Source organism: Balaenoptera musculus, chromosome 14 (genome assembly GCF_009873245.2).
Source record: "Balaenoptera musculus isolate JJ_BM4_2016_0621 chromosome 14, mBalMus1.pri.v3, whole genome shotgun sequence".
In the NCBI taxonomy this organism is placed as follows: Eukaryota; Metazoa; Chordata; class Mammalia; order Artiodactyla; family Balaenopteridae; genus Balaenoptera; species Balaenoptera musculus.
The window spans coordinates 51,634,518-51,647,468 of NC_045798.1; positions in this window are offsets into that span (position 1 = coordinate 51,634,518).

A 12,951-nucleotide genomic window follows, 5' to 3' on the forward strand; every position below is an offset into this window, starting at 1 on the left:
GAAAATGAAGGGACAAGAACACAATGTTGAGAGAAAGAAGCAAGTTTCAGAACATGTGCAGTAAGATTGCAAAAAAAAAAAATCAAGCAAAACACTACCATGCATTGCTTTAGGGATACATACGTAAGTAGTATGTAGTAAAAGAATAAAGAAATGGATGGAATGATAAGTTATACATTTTGGGGGTGGAGAACTAGAAACAGGGAGGGCACATGGGGCTTTGGCTCTATTGGGAATGTTTTATTCCTCTTAAGTTCTCTTTCTCTTGCTCAAAGAGCACAACATTGATCAAGAGAAGGTGCCCAGCCTGCTAAGGTGTCATATGTGTCCCTGAAACTAATCCAAAGGCAGGTTCATGAAAGCAGGGACTTGCACTTAGGCTAATAGATTTGCTATGTTGGTAGCAGGTGGTAGCAGGTATATGAAACTTACGAATAGAATTTTTAAGAAAGATTTTATTTTACTGTGGTAAGAACTGTTAACATGGGATCTACCCTCTTAAATTTTTAAGTGTACATACATCATTGTTGACTATAGGTACAATGTTGTACAGCAGGTTTCTAGAGCGTATTCATCCTGTTTAACTGAAACTTTATGCCCTTTAATTAGTAACTCCTATTTCCTCCTTCCCCCAACCCCTGGCAATCACCATTATACACTCTGATTCTATGAATTTGACTATTTTAGATACCTCATGTAAGTGGGGTATCCTCATATAAGTGGAATCATACAGTATTTGTCTTCCTGTGACTGGCTTATATTTCATTTAGCATGAAGGTCCTCAAGGTTCATCCATGTTGTCACATGTTTTTCTTTCTCAGGGTTCCTTCTTTTTTTAATTAAGGCTGAATAGTATTTCATTGCATGTATGTATCACATTTTTTAATCCATTCATTTGTCCATGGACATTTAGGTTGTTTCCACCTTTTGACTATTGCGTATAGTGCTGCAATGAACATGAGAGTGCTACTATCTCTTCGAGGTCTTGATTTCAATTCTTTTGGATAAATACCTAGAAGTGGGATTGCTGGATCATATGGTAATTCTATCCTTAAGTTTTTGAGGAGTTTTCATACTGTTTTCCATAGTAGCTATACCATTTTGCATTCCTACCAGCAAGCATGCAAGCGTTCAATTTTCTCCACATCCTCACCAACACTTGCTGACTTTTGTCTTTTTTCATAATAGTGGATGTGAGATGATATCTCACTGTGGTTTTGATTCACATTTTCCTGATAATTAGTGACATTGAGCATTTCTTCATATACCTGTTGGCCATTTGTATGTCTTCTTTGGAGAAATGTCTATTCAATCACTAAGCCCATTTTAAAAAATTGGGTTATTTGTGCGTGTGTGTGTGTGTGTGTGTGTGTGCATGCATGCATGTGTGTGTTTTGCTATTGAGTTGTAGGAACTCCTTATATATTTTGGAGATTAACCCATGATCAAATATATGGTTTGCAACTATTTTCTCCTATTCAGTAGATTGCCTTTCACTCTGTTGATTGCTTCCTTTGCTGTTCAGAAGTTTTTTAGTTTGATGTAGTTTCACTTATTTACTTTTATTTTTGTTGCCTGCAGCTTTGATTTCATATCCATGAAATCATTGCCGGACGAGTGTCATGAGGCTTTTCCCCTATGCTTTCTTTTAGGAGTTTTACAGTTTCACGTGTTATGTTTAAGTCTTTAATCCATTTTGAGTTGATTTTTGTGTATGGTGTAAAATCAGGGTCCAATTTTATTCTTTTGCATTTGGATATCCAATTTTCTCAACATCATTTGTTGAAGAGACTATCCTTTCCCCATTGTGTATTATTGGCACCCATGCTGAAGACCAGTTGACTGCATATGTGTGGGTTTATTTCTGTGCTCTCTGTTCTGTTGTATCAGCCTATATGTCTGTCTTTATTCCAGTGCCATATTGTTTTGATTACTATAGCTTTGTAATACACTTTGAAACAGAAAGTGTCATGCCTCCAGATTTGTTTTTCTTTCTCAGGATTGCTTTAGCTATTTGTAGTGTTTCATGATTCCATATGAATTGTAGAATTTTTTTTTTCTATTTCTATAAAAAATGCCATTGAGATTTGATAGAGTTTGCATTGACTCTGTAGATTGCTTTGGGTATTTGGACATCTTAACAATAATAAGTCTTCCAATCCATGAACATGGAATGTCTTTCCATTTTTTGATGTTTTCTTTAATTTCTTTCATCACACTGTACTTCCAGTACTATGTTGAATAGAAGTGGCAAGAATAGGCATCCTTGCCTTATTCCTGAACTTAGAGGAAAAGCTTTCAGTTTTTCCCCTTTGAGCATGATTTTATGTGTGGGCTTTTCATATGTAGCCTTTATTATGTTGAGTTACTTTCCTTCTATTCCTAGTTTGCTGAGAGAGTTTTTATCATGAAAGGGTGTTGAGTTTTGTCAAATATTTTATCTGCATCTATTTAGATGATAATGTGATTTTTATCCTTTATTCTGTTAATGTATCACATTAATTGAGTTTCATATGTTGAACCATTCTTGCGTCCAAGGGATTCATCCCACTTGGTCATGGTGTATGATTCTTTTAGTGTGCTCTTGGATTTGTTTTGCTGGTATTTTGTTGAGGATTTTTACACCTATATTCATCAGGGATATTGGCCTGTAGTTTTCTTTTCTTGTGGTGTCTTTGTCTAGCTTGGTAAGAGTAATACTGGCATCATAAAATGAGTTTGGAAGCATTCCCTCATCTTCATTTTTGGAGAATAGTTTGAGAAGGATTGGCTTTAATTCTTCTTTAAATGTTTCACCAGTGAAGCCATCTGATCCAGGGCTTTTCTTTGTTGGAAAATTTTTTGATTATTGATTTAATCTCCATACCTGTTGTAGGTCTGTTCAGACTTTCTATTCCTTCATGATTTATTCTTGATAGGTTGTAGGTTACTAGGAATTTATTTATTTATTTTTTTAAAGATTATTCAGTTCGTTGGAATATAATTGTTTTTGTTTGTTTGTTTTGTTTTTTTGGGCTGTGCTGTGTGGCTTTCAGGATCTTAGTTCCCCAACCAGGGATTGAACCCATGCCCCCTGCAGTGGAAACGCAGAGTCTTAACCACTGGACTGCCTGGCAAGTCCTTGTTCATAGTAGTCTCTTATGATCCTTTTTACTTCTGTGTCATCAGAGTTGTAATGTCTCTTCTTTCATTTCTGATTTTATTTATGAGTTCTCTCTTTTTTGTTCATTTAGCTAAGGTTTGTAAATTTTATCTTTTCAAAAAACCCAACACAATTTTTGTTGATTTCTCCTATTGTTTTTCTGTTTTCTATTTTTCTTACTTCTGCTCTGATCTGTTATTTCCTTCCTTCTGCTAACATTGGGTTTAGTTCATTCCTGTTTTTCCAGCTCCCTGTGGTGTAAAGTTAGGAAAGCCATATTGTTTATTAAACAAATTGCTTTGCTTTTGATTTAAGTAAAAACACTATGAAAATAAACATTGTTCAAAATCTGTGGTGGGTACTGTGTGCCTCCCATTGTACTGGATGGTGGTCTTGAGAAAACGAAAAGCCCCAGTTTCTGTATTCAGTGAGCTTGGTGGCTCCTATCAGGCAATCACCAGACCATGGTGCTTTGATGGAGGTCCAGGGGGCAAGGGCACATCTAGGAGTGAGGAGGTTGGCCCTGGGGAGAGGAGGGGAAAGCCCTGCAAAGATGGTCAGTGCAGTGCCATCTCTTCTGAGTGACAGAAAGCTGTCCAAGCTAATGCTGCCTGGTCCACTTCCACCCACAAATATCTCTGACTTCCAGGGTCTTCAGTAAGGGAAGAGGTGAAAATACCATTTAGGACTATGTCCCAAACTTCCAGCTGTGGTAAGAGAAGTTAAGCACTGCAAGGCCAGCTGCAGTGAGTAGCATTTGCTCTTTAGATTGACCCTGTCCTGATTAGAAGCCGCCACTGGGACCAAATGTTCCCCATCTTTCTCAGGTTCCTTTATCTAGCCAGTAAGCAGCCGAGGAGAGCACAGACTGCAGGGATCCAGTGGATCCAGAGATACACTGCTAGAACTGAATGCCGGCGGGCACTTGAGGAGTGTTCTGATTGATGCAAGTGGCCTGCCGGGGACCCTGACAGTGGATGAAAGCTTCACTGGATGGGCAGTGTTTGGAGCCCCTGATTTCTCCGAGAAAGGCTGAGGCTCATCTCACTGCAAGGAGAGTTCAGGGTGTAACTGGAAGCAGAAAGAAACCTAGGCTCCAGCTGACAGACACTTTCAGCCTGTTTTTTTCCAATTCTTTTTTTTGGGGGGCGGGGTGCTGACAGAATTAACTTCTATGTATCTCACTTTGCAGATCCCCAAATTAAAATCACGGCAAGCATCATCCCACGTGGGCAAGTTATTGAACATCTCTAAACCTCATTTGAAAAGTGAGAAAAACCACAGTACTTTCCTCATAAAATTGTTTGACAATTAAATGGGACATTTTGTGTTTAGCACAGTACCGCAAAATAATTATGCCTGAGTAAGCCACGTCTGCCACCTGGTGGCAATATTAGGTAAGTGCAGATTTTGTTCCTTCAAGAAGCTGAAAAATTGTTCAGATTGCGTCAGCAAATCCTAAACAGAAGGAAGGCAAACATTACGGCACTTCTTTTTTTTTTTTTTTTTTCACACATACACACTGTATTTTATTTTTACAAGAGAAAAACAGACTGACACCAAGCATTGTAAATGGATGATCACAACAAAAGCAACAATGATTGCAATTACCAAACATGAAACACACTCATACTATGTCATAATATTGACATTCAGTCCAGTAATCCTCCACTGTAACAGCTCCTTTACTTTGCAGTGAAAATTGATTTGTATATTCTTTGCCTCTGAGTCCTTGTGGGATTTTTTTTTTTTTAATTCAAACAGAGAGTCACAAAAATTATAATCATCCTCATCAGTTCACTCAGTCCCATGTAATTAATTTTTTTTTATCTGATCTTTTGTTAGCACTTTTAAGAGTTCATCAGTTTTTCATTAGAGTTCTGAAAATGCTTATTCATTCAGATCAGCAGTACAGTCAGTTACCAGAAAGCTGTACTTGTCAGAGTCTTCACCATGATTCCTTGAAGATGAAACCCTTTTATAGGAACATATTTGCAAAAGCATCAGAGTACACCCAGAACTGTCTGTAAATGACAAAAGACTTAAAAATTACCACGGTTAAAGATTTGATGAAAGTTCATAATAATGCAATTGACAAGGAAATTTAGTTATTTCTGAGATATAAATTTTAAAGTAATAACTAGAATTATGACTTATACCATTATACCAGAACATATGATTTTTAGAAATTTCATGTAATGTCTGAAACATTTATATTAACATATTTCCATACAAATAACCCAATGAAAGTTTAGTATTAGTTGTTTTGTTTGTTTGTATTTTTATACTGCAGGTTCTTATTAGTCATCAATTTTATACACATCAGTGTACACATGTCAATCCCAATCGCCCAATTCAACACACCACCATCCCCACCCCACCGCAGTTTTCCCCCCTTGGTGTCCATATGTCTGTTCTCTACATCTGTGTCTCAACTTCTGCCCTGCAAACCGGCTCATCTGTACCATTTTTTCTAGGTTCCACATACATGCGTTAATATACGATATTTGTTTTTCTCTTTCTGACTTACTTCACTCTGTATGACAGTCTCTAGATCCATCCACGTCTCAACAAATGACTCAATTTCATTCCTTTTTATGGCTGAGTAATATTCCATTGTATATATGTACCACAACTTCTTTATCCATTTGTCTGTCGATGGGCATTTAGGTTGCTTCCATGACCTGGCTATTGTAAATAGTGCTGCAGTGAACATTCGGGTGCATGTGTCTTTTTGAATTACGGTTTTCTCTGGGTATACGCCCAGTAGTGGGATTCCTGGATCATAGGGTAAATCTATTTTTAGTTTTTTAGGGAACTTCCATACTGTTCTCCATAGTGGCTGTATCAATTTACATTCCCACCAACAGTGCAAGAGGGTTCCCTTTTCTCCACAACCTCTCCAGCATTTGTTGTTTGTAGATTTTCTGATGATGGCCATTCTAACTGGTGTGAGGTGATACCTCATTGTAGTTTTGATTTGCATTTCTCTAATAATTAGTGATGTTGAGCATCTTTTCATATGCTTCTTGGCCATGTGTATGTCTTCTTTGGAGAAATGTCTGTTTAGGTCTTCTGCCTATTTTTGTATTGGGTTGTTTGTTTCTTTAATATTGAGCTGAATGAGCTGTTTATATATTTTGGAGATTAATCCCTTGTCTGTTGATTCGTTTGCAAATATTTTCTCCCATTCTGAGGGTTGTCTTTTCGTCTTGTTTATGGTTTCCTTTGCTGTGCAAAAGCTTTGAAGTTTCATTAGGTCCCATTTGTTTATTTTTGTTTTCATTTCCATTACTCTAGGAGGTGGATCAAAAAAGATCTTGCTGTGATTTATGTCAAAGAGTGTTCTTCCTAAGTTTTCCTCTAAGAGTTTTATAGTGTCCGGTCTTACATTTAGGTCTCAAATCCATTTTGAGTTTATTTTTGTGTATGGTGTTAGGGAGTGTTCTAATTTCATTCTTTTACATGTAGCTGTCCAGTTTTCCCAGCACCACTTATTGAAGTGACTGTCTTTTTCCCATTGTATATCTTTGCCTCCTTTGTCATAGATTAGTTGACCATAGGTGCGTGGGTTTATCTCTGGGCTTTCTATCTTGTTCCATTGATCTATGTTTCTGTTTTTGTGCCAGTACCATATTGTCTTGATTACTGTAGCTTTGTATTATAGTCTGAAGTCAGGGTGTCTGATTCCTCCTGCTCCGTTTTTTTCCCTCAATACTGCTTTGGCTATTTGGGGTCTTTTGTATCTCCATACAAATTTTAAGATGATTTGTTCTAGCTCCGTAAAAAATGCCATTGGTAATTTGATAGGGATTGCATTGAATCTGTAGATTGCTTTGGGTAGTATAGTCATTTTCACCATATTGATTCTTCCAATCCAAGAACATGGTATATCTCTCCATCTGTTGGTATCATCTTTAATTTCTTTCGTCAGTGTCTTATAGTTTTCTGCATACAGGTCTTTTGCCTCCTTAGGTAGGTTTATTCTTGGTATTTTATTCTTTTTGTTGCAATGGTAAATGGGAGTGTTTCCATAATTTCTCTTTCAGATTTTTCATCATTAGTGTATAGGAATGCGAGAGATTTCTGTGCATTAATTTTGTATCCTGCAACTTTACCAAATTCATTGATTAGCTCTAGTAGTTTTCTGGTGGCATCTTTAGGATTCTCTACGTATAGTATCATGTCATCCGCAAACAGTGACAGTTTTACTTCTTCTTTTCCAATTTGTATTCCTTTTATTTCTTTTTCTTCTCTGAATGCTGTGGCTAGGACTTCCAAAACTATGTTGAATAATAGTGGTGAGAGTGGACATCCTTGTCTCATTCCTGATCTTAGAGGAAATGCTTCCAGTTTATCACCATTGAGAATGATGTTTGCTGTGGGTTTGTCGTATATGGCCTTTATTATGTTGAGGTAGGTTCCCTCTATGTCCACTTTCTGGAGAGCTTTTATCATAAATGGGTGTTGAATTTTGTCAAAAGCTTTTTCTGCATCTATTGAGATGATCATATGGTTTTTATTCTTCAATTTGTTAATATGGTGTATCACATTGATTGATTTGCGTATATTGAAGAATCCTTGCATCCCTGGGATAAATCCCACTTGATCGTGGTGTATGATCCTTTTAATGTGCTGTTGGATTCTGTTGGCTAGTATTTTGTTGAGGATTTTTGCATCTATATTCATCAGTGATATTGGTCTGTAATTTTCTTTTTTTGTAGTATCTTTGTCTGGTTTTGGTATCAGGGTGATGGTGGCCTCATAGAATGCGGTTGGGAGTGTTCCTTCCTCTGCAATGTTTTGGAAGAGTTTGAGAAGGATGGGTGTTAGCTCTTCTCTAAATGTTTGATAGAATTCACCTGTGAAGCCATCTGGTCCTGGACTTTTCTCTGTTGGAAGATTTTGATCACAGTTTCAATTTCATTACTTGTGATTGGTCTGTTCATATTTTCTGTTTCTTCCTGGTTCAGTCTTGGAAGGTTATACCTTTGTAAGAATTTGTCCATTTCTTCCAGGTTGTCCCTTTTATTGGCATAGAGTTGCTTGTAGTAGTCTCTTAGGATGCTTTGTATTTCTGCGGTGTCTGTTGTAACTTCTCCTTTTTCATTTCTAATTTTATTGATTAGAGTCCTCTCCCTCCTTTTCTTGATGAGTCTGGCTAATGGCTTATCAATTTTGTTTATCTTCTCAAATAACCAGCTTTTAGTTTTATTATCTTTGCTATTGTTTTCTTTGTTTCTATTTCATTTATTTCTGCTGTGATCTTTATGATTTCTTTCCTTCTGCTAACTTTGGGTTTTGTTTGTTCTTCTTTCTGTAGTTCCTTTAGGTGTAAGGTTAGATTGTTTATTTGAGATTTTTCTTGTTTCTTTAGGTAGGCTTGTATAGCTATAAACTTTCCTCTTAGAACTGCTTTTGCTGCATCCCATAGGTTTTGGATCATCGTGTTTTCATTGTCCTTTGTCTCTAGGTATTTTTTGATTTCCTCTTTGATTTCTTCAGTGATTTCTTGATTATTTAGTAATGTATTATTTAGCCTCCATGTGTTTGTGTTTTTTACGTTTTTTTCCCTGTAATTCATTTCTAATCTCATAGCGTTGTGGTCAGAAAAGATGCTTGATATGATTTCAATTTTCTTAAATTTACTGAGGCTTGATTTGTGACCCAAGATGTGATCCATCCTGGAGAATGTTCTGTGCGCACTTGAGAAGAAAGTGTAATCTGCCGTTTTTGGATAGAATGTCCTATAAATATCAATTAAATCTATCTGGTCTATTGTGTCATTTAAAGCTTCTGTTTCCTTATTTATTTTCATTTTGGATGATCTGTCCATTGGTGTAAGTGAGGTGTTAAAGCCCCCAACTATTATTGTGTTACTGTCGATTTCTCTTTTATAGCTGTTAGCAGTTGCCTTATGTATTGAGGTGCTCCTATGTTGGGTGCATATATATTTATAACTGTTATATCTTCTTCTTGGATTGATCCCTTGATCATTATGTAGTTTCCTTCCTTGTCTCTTGTAACATTCTTTATTTTAAAGTCTATTTTTTCTGATATGAGTATAGCTACTCCAGCTTTCTTTTGATTTCCATTTGCATGGAATACCTTTTTCCATCCCCTCACTTTCAGTCTGTATGTGTCCCTAAGTCTGAAGTGGGTCTCTTGTAGACAGCATATATATGGGTCTTGTTTTTGTATCCATTCAGCAAGCCTGTGTCTTTTGGTTGGAGCATTTAATCCATTCACGTTTAAGGTAATTATCGATATGTATGTTCCTATGACCATTTTCTTAATTGTTTTGGGTTTGGTTTTGTAGGTCGTTTTCTTCTCTTGTGTTTCCCATTTAGAGAAGTTCCTATAGCATTTGTTGTAGAGCTGGTTTGGTGGTGCTGAATTCTCTTAGCTTTTGCTTGTCTGTAAAGCTTTTGATTTCTCCATCAAATCTGAATGAGATCCTTGCCGGGTAGAGTAATCTTGGTTGTAGGTTCTTCCCTGTCATCACTTTAAGTATATCATGCCACTCCCTTCTGGCTTGTAGAGTTTCTGCTGAGAAATCAGCTGTTAACCTTCTGGGAGTTCCCTTGTATGTTATTTGTCATTTTTCCCTTGCTGCTTTCAATAATTTTTCTTTGTCTTTAATTTTTGCCAATTTGATTACTATGTGTCTTGGTATGTTTCTCCTTGGGTTTATCCTGTATGGGACTCGCTGCGCTTCCTGGACTTGGGTGGCTATTTCCTTTCCCATGTTAGGGAAGTTTTCGACTATAATCTCTTCAAATATTTTTTTGGGTCCTTTCTCTCTCTCTTCTCCTTCTGGGACCCCTATAATGTGAATGTTGTTGCGTTTAATGTTGTCCCAGAGGTCTCTTAGGCTGTCTTCATTTCTTTTCATTCTTTTTTCTTTATTCTGTTCTGCAGCAGTGAATTCCACCATTCTGTCTTCCAGGTCACTTATCCGTTCTTCTGCCTCAGTTATTCTGCTATTGATTCCTTCTAGTGTAGTTTTCATTTCAGTTATTGTATTGTTCATCTCTGTTTGTTTGTTCTTTAATTCTTCTAGGTCTTTGTTAAACATTTCTTGCATCTTCTCAATCTTTGCCTCCATTCTTATTCCGAGGTCCTGAATCACCTCCACTATCATTATTCTGAATTCTTTTTCTGGAATGTTGCCTATCTCCACTTTATTTAGTTGTTTTTCTCGGGTTTTATCTTGTTCCTTCATCTGGTATATAGCCCTCTGCCTTTTCATCTTGTCTATCTTTCCGTGAATGTGGTTTTTGTTCCACAGGCTACAGGATTATAGTTTTTCTTGCTTCTGCTGTCTGCCCTCTGGTGGTTGAGGCTATCCAAGAGGCTTGATGGGAGGTTCTGGTGGTGGGTAGAGCTGACTGTTGCTGTGGTGGTCAGAGCTCAGTAAAACTTTAATCCACTTGACTGTTGATGGGTGGGGCTGGGTTCCCTCCCTGTTGGTTGTTTTGCCTGAGGCAACCCAACACTGGAGCCTACCTGGGCTCTTTGGTGGGGCTAATGACACACCCTGGGAGGGCTCACGCCAAGGAATACTTCCCAGAACTTCTGCTGTCAGTGTCCTTGTCCCCACGGTGAAACAAAGCCACCCCCCGCCTCTGCAGGAGACCTTCCAACACTAGCAGGTAGGTCTGGTTCAGTCTCCCTTTGGGTCACTGCTCCTTCCTTGGGTCCCGATGCACACACTATTTTGTGTGTGCCCTCCAAGAGTGGGGTCTCTCTTTCCCCCAGTCCTGTCGAAGTCCTGCAATCAATTCCCACTAGGCTTCAAAGTCTGATTTTCTATGAATTCCTCCTCCCGTTGCCGGACCCCCAGGTTGGGAAGCCTGATGTGGGGCTCAGAACCTTCACTCCAGTGGTTAGACTTCTGTGGTATAAGTGTTCGCCAGTCTGTGAGTCACGCACCCACCAGTTATGGGATTTGATTTTACTCTGATTGCGCCCCTCCTACCATCTCATTGTGGCTTCTGCTTTGTCTTTGGATGTGGGGTATCTTTTTTGGTGAGTTCCAGTGTCTTCCTGTCGATGATTGTCCAGCAGCTAGCTGTGATTCTGGTGTTCTCACAAGAGGGAGTGAGAGCACGTTTTCTACTCCGCCATCTTGGTTCCTCCTCTGCCTTACGGCACTTCTGACTCCCTGCCTGCCTTCCTTAATGGACCAGCTCTGAGAAAAATTTCTATGCTGATGCTAGAGTCCTTTAAAAAGTTGGTTCTTAAAAAAAGTTGGTTCATGAATTATTTCTTGGTCAGATGAACTTTGAACTTATATTACATCAACCATTTTTTTGAGGTTCCCTATTTTTCTTAGGATTTTAAAGGATGCTGATTTGAATTGGCAGTTCTATCCCTGTCTCTCTCTCTCTCTCCCCCTCTTTTTAATATATGGTACCTTCTGTCAGCAACAGATCCAGGTTTTGTGGTCCCGAAGTTTGTACAGTTTTAAAGTCATCTTGAAGGAAAAGGATACAAATAAAAATTGGGCACAGAAGCTAACCTTTACTTGCATGAGAAAAGACGAGGCTTTGGAAGAGGTCTGTTCAAGTGAGCTGCCCTGAGCTTGAGCTTCGTTACTTTTGCAATGACCTCACCTTTGCTTGGTTTTCTGGCTGCTCTTCTTTCCTGGTGCAACTAAGCACCACTCAACCCCTCAAGGATTACTTTGTTCTTTTGCAGTTTACAGAATAAACCACATTGTATTCACTTTCTAAGGTAAACAGCCACATGAAGACCTGTCCTGGTCTTTTCTCTCCCACCTGTGGGTGGAAAGTAATTTTTTTGTCATCACTCTGAAATAGTGACTTATGCTGGACACTGCTTGCTCCAGTTGGGACTGAGACCTGAGATCTTGATGGGTATGTTAAATGAATGCATGGTTGTATTTATGTATTGTAAGTAATTAAAACATACCCGTATGGACAGACATATAAGTTTCTAGTTTTAAATTTTATAAGTGAGGGTGCAGTTAACCTTGTTTTTGAACATGGCTATTTATATATTTACTTATTCATTTATTTTTGCTTCTTTCAAATGATTTCCTAGGAACATGCGTGGGATTCCAGGATAATAGCTATGAGGGTATTGCTAGGTATTGTTATAATGTTTTCCAGTAGAAATGTACTGACTTATAACTGTAGTGTTTCAATAGCATGCTTGACCAGGCATTTCAGGTTCCCTGGACTGGGGGTCCTGGATGTATTGTAAGAAAAATACACTCCATTTCTTCCTTGGTTTAGCCCATTTTTTTGTGGCAGGCAACTTGTTAGCTCCAAGGAGGCAGCAGGCATAGTCTGAAGAAATGAGCCAGAGTGGCCTCAGGATTTGGAGAAGGTAGGAGTGTGCCTGGCAATGGGAGATGGGGGAGGGTAAGTGAAACTGCAGAGTGGATGGAGTGATCCCACCCCTCCCCCCGACCCAGTTCCAGTGAGGCTAATGAGGCCCCCTCCCAACATATGTGTGGCCCAAGGCAAAAGTTCAAATGGAGGCCCATATGCATACATCTAAATATATTTAAAATTCATAAATCAAACAAAATGTTAAGTAAAATATGCTCTTCCTACGTTGACAAATATACCTTCATAACGACTTGGAAGGACAGACCTGAATTTAGAATTCTGACTCCTTGGCACTCCACACAGGGAAAGGATGGCATGAGGAGAGCTGGCCCAGCCCCTGGTTGCCACCATAGCCTGTACCCTTTCTACTCTCACCCCTGAGACATGAACTCCAGAAGTGTGGCCACCAGACCCTGCACGTCCAAACTCTGCCCATACCCCATTGCA